Source organism: Xiphophorus maculatus, unplaced genomic scaffold (assembly GCF_002775205.1).
Source record: "Xiphophorus maculatus strain JP 163 A unplaced genomic scaffold, X_maculatus-5.0-male Unplaced_Scaffold_BN000170F, whole genome shotgun sequence".
Lineage (NCBI taxonomy): Eukaryota > Metazoa > Chordata > Actinopteri > Cyprinodontiformes > Poeciliidae > Xiphophorus > Xiphophorus maculatus.
The window spans coordinates 24,227-28,716 of NW_019369767.1; the positions used below are offsets into that span (position 1 = coordinate 24,227).

A 4,490-nucleotide genomic window follows, 5' to 3' on the forward strand; every position below is an offset into this window, starting at 1 on the left:
TTCCTGAGAGAAGGTTAGTACGTTAGTAAAATAATCTCACTACTTTTTCTTGCATAAGAAACCCATCGTGCATTAAGTAAGTTTTTTCTTTGCTTTAACATGTATTAAAATGTTGTACTGGATTGAACTCATTTATGGAAGTAAATATGTGCCATCAGAATTTGAATAAAAAATGCCTCTGAAATTTGAATGTTGTATATTAGTGCTTACTTTTTCAGTGTTAAAATAAATTCAGAATATATTTTTAACCTAAAAAAAATTCAGTGTCATTATTTGTACATGAAAAAAAAATTCAGTGTCATTATTTGTACATGGTTGCAATTTTCATTTATTAAAAAAATTCACATTCCTATTTCAAAGTGATCAAATTTTCAATATACATATTTTTCACAGTTTAAATTTTCAGTGTTAAAAAATTCAGCATATAAAAAATTTCAACTTTTCAAAATTCGAATGCAATAATAACTGCGGAAAGTATCCAGATCATCCTGCAGACGTGGCAGGAAGACATAATGGCAACAGAAGAGGTGTGCTTCATTTGAAATGTCCAGGTATCCCTCTTCTTCAAGGTAGTGTAGCACATCATAATAGATGCACGTTACAGCTGTCCACAGATCTCTCCACAGTCGCTCAATCCTTCAATTATTTAGTAATAAATGGTTAAAAACTGCCCTTCAAATCATGTCATATTGAAAACCACACAAAGGTAATGTTACTATAGACATTGAAAAGCATCACATATTGAAACTTGTCATTTGTACAAACCTTTGATTGTGCACACTTTTTCCAGATATGAAACTGCTTCTTCCTGTTCCACGAATCATAAACATAAGTCGTGCCACGTCCACATTTTCCACCCCTTGATCAGCACGTACCCTAAAATAAGTGTGTAACGTATTCATATTTTGCCTATAATTACAACATTAATGACAAATTTTAGCATAGCTCAAACATTCTTTGTAACCAAAAATATATTTTGGAGATACAAAATAGTGGGGATTAGACAAAACTAACTTACAAGTAACTTTTCAGCAAGCTCTTTTTAAGTCTATAAGTTCTTAATATTGATGAAAAAGTAATAGTTATAAGCGACATAATCTGACAGTGGAACTACATATTATTCCAAAATTCTAAGTTATAATATTGGAAAATGTCTTGTTCTACGGTAAGGTTTCACTTTTTCATCATTACTCAAAACCTATTGATATTAAACAAGCTCCTATATTTTGGAGAAAAGTTAGTTGATGCTGACTTTTAATCTTTCTTCCTTGGCTCAAAAGGATTAAGATGGACTGTAAACCTTTACCTGAGGGGGAAACCAAACTCCTCCACTGAACCTTGAAAGAAAGCGAGTGTGGTAGATGCCAGGTTGTTGGGAGCTGTACCAAGATACATTATCTGCACAACACAGCAAAAATGTAACAGTCAATTTCATAGCTTATGAAATTCTGCAGTTATGAATTTATAGAAGATACCGCACCTTTCGAGAAAAACCATCAATGCCACCAAAGATAACAATGTTGTACCTAAAAAGAACAGAAAATACAGTATGTCATCATCATCATTAAATATCATCACTAAAAAGGCTTGCTTCTCTTGCATTACGCATGTCTGTAAGAAGGGACAGAGCAAATTGGACTTATTGAATAAGTTAAGTTTTTTCAAAGTTTGTAGGAAGATGCTGCAGATCTTCTATCAGTCTGTTGTTGAGAGCTTCATCTCTTCAGCCGTCATCTGTTGGGGCAGCAATATCAGAACCAGGGAACTAAAAAGGCTAATAAAGAAGCTGGTTCTGTTCTGGGGACAAATGTGGAACCTCTGGAGATACTTATGCAAAGAAGGATTCTTCATAAATAGAAAATGCTGGGCAACCCTGACTCTGACAACATCTTCATGAAACTATCTTGAGAAAATAGAGTATTTACAGTCAAAGGCTTCTTTAGACTGACTGTGATACAGAACACTACAAGAGATCTTTCCTGCCAGCAGTCATCACCATCTGCAATAACTCTTTGAATAACCTAAATTAATGAGTTACAACATTTAATTTTCCTTTAGAATAAGAAAATATTTGAATTTAATTTGAAGCGAGGTCTGCAGAGGAAGATCAGGTACTGCTTATATTTGGCTATATTGAAGCACAACATGCAGGACATTGGCTGGTGTGGTCACACTTTATACACCAATGTATATAATACTGAAAAAAGTTGTGCTTTTATTTCCAAAAGGTATAAGACATGCTATGAAAGAAAAAAAATGCTACATGAGTTGAATCTATTTAACAAGCACACTTCAAAGTTAGAAGCCCCTCACTGAAAAAGATAAATGATTTACCGTATTAATTTGTGGTTGGTGTCAATGTGCATCAAAGACTGAGGGCCAGGAACTGAGTACGTCCGTCGAGCTATGCATCCTAGCTGGACCATACGTGATGCCATTCCAATGGTGTCTACACGATGCATGGACACTCTGACTCTATCATACTGCACCCTCAGTCCTCTGGCTTGCAGAAGGGCCTTTACCATTCGGTACCCAGAGTGAGACTGCCTGGATTTAATGTCTCTCACACATTGGTCTAAGTCATCATCTGACATGGTGGTGTATAATGCCCTCACTGAAAGATCAGATTCTGCCATCCGTCGATATACAGTCCGTCTAGATATACCCAAGAGTTTGGCGATGCATGGGACAGGGAGATGGAGTTCTAAAAGACTGCAAAGGTAGTCTGAGGATACGACTATCCGTTGTCGCCCAGCTGGTCCTTGCTCAATATGCACAACAGTTGTTTGTTGTTCTTCACTTTGTTTTTCTAAATTAATTAGTCTGTGCAAATGAGCCAGCGCATCCAAAATATTTGAAGGAACATCTATCTGACAAGACATGGCATTTAAAAAAACTAGTTCTTGAGTGCAGATAAAGTCCAGGAAATCCAGATCCAGGGGCATACGGTCAAGAACATGCTCCAAACGATCACGGAGTCTATCAAAAATATGATCCAGCAAAAGTTCCTTGAAAAGAGAGAGAAAGAAAAACATGTCAAAAGAATTGTCAGTAAAATAAAACATTTTGAAATCAGTAGGTCAGTATTGAGAAATAACAGTAATATAAATTAAATTATGATATTTAGTCTAAAATAAGTTAACAGATGTACTTACAAGCATATATTTTTCTTGAAAATGAGTTAAAATCAATTGAAAAAACAAAGGGAGTTGTTTATAGTGTTGCTAAGTAACAGAACGAGGTTTTATACCGCAAAGTAAAAAGAATGTAAATTAATATTGTATATCAACATTTGTCAGATAAGAGAAGCAGTATTTTGGATGATGTTGTAATGACAATAAATGTCTTAATTCATTCATAAATGAAGTCACCTGAACAATACAGTAGCTGAACAGAATGGGGTTGTGGTTATAATTAATGTCGGTAGTTATCACAGCCCCTCCTTGAAGCACACAAGGCAGCAGCCATATTAGCTTAGTACATTAGCGGTAGCATCTCCTGAAAAATTACACTTTACTAAGACTGCCTGTCTCAGTCTCACCTAAGACAACATACAAACAACCCAGAAAGTCGCCACCCATCAGTTCTCTTTCAAGATTCTAGACTTGACGCAAGTGGTATTTCTTTTAGAAATAAAACGGGGTAAATTGGGTGAGGGGCAGCGGGGAGGGGCTGGGGGGGCTAGTAGGTAGCTAGAGGTAATATGCTAGCACTACATGGTGTAAGATTAACAACGGCCCAAAACCGTGTTTTAAATCAAGATTTAAGGTAATGTATCAAACTTCATGCGCAAAATAAAATATACTACAGAAATCACTGAAAGTTTGGTCCCTCTATGTGTTTTTATATAGGAAATATAAGAGGTTTTTGTTTCATGGCGAGTAGGTGAACTTTGACCCCTGGTAATCCCCCTTCAACATGCTCAAAAACTCACTATTTTGATAAATTTTAATTGGCCATGCCTTATAATCAGACTGACCGAGTTTGAAGCCGATCAATCGAAATCCATAGGAGGAGTTCGATCAAATACGAAGGCTGTAAACGGCCAAAATAGGGTCAAAAATGGACCTTCAATCCAACATGGCCGACTTCCTGCAATACTTGCACTATGACATTACTTGTAAATTCTGAGCGTCTTAGTGAGCTCTACAACTGTACCGAATTTCAAGTCTCTACGATGAAGTAAGTGAATAGCAATGGGTCTTTTGAAAATTGCTAGGTGGCGCCGTTGAGCCATTTTTTTTGCGATTTTTGCGGCGGCCCCCGAAGAGGGGGGCAGAATAATAATAAAACAGTACAGATACAATAGGCCATCGCAGCGCTTTGCTGCTCGGGCCTAATTATACTGAATCAACCCAAACAAATATTGTTAAATGCTAAACAGTTTGCAAAAAAAGCTACAAAAAATAAAAAATTCTCGCTAAGTTTTCTCACTGCTAAATCATAAAATCCTGCCAAGTATTTTGGACGAGTTTCAAGTGCAGATTTCT

At 36.3% G+C, this 4,490-nt stretch overlaps 1 long non-coding RNA gene across 1 annotated transcript; it reads right to left on the reverse strand.

Annotated features, from left to right (window-relative positions):
* Positions 1 to 473: 473 nt before the first annotated feature.
* On the reverse strand, positions 474 to 1,522 carry LOC111607894. Its single transcript, XR_002752456.1, has 4 exons — positions 1,481 to 1,522; positions 1,307 to 1,398; positions 766 to 876; positions 474 to 636 (listed from the first exon to the last, which is right to left on the reverse strand). It is a non-coding gene; the product is annotated as an uncharacterized LOC111607894 (long non-coding RNA).
* Positions 1,523 to 4,490: the final 2,968 nt, after the last annotated feature.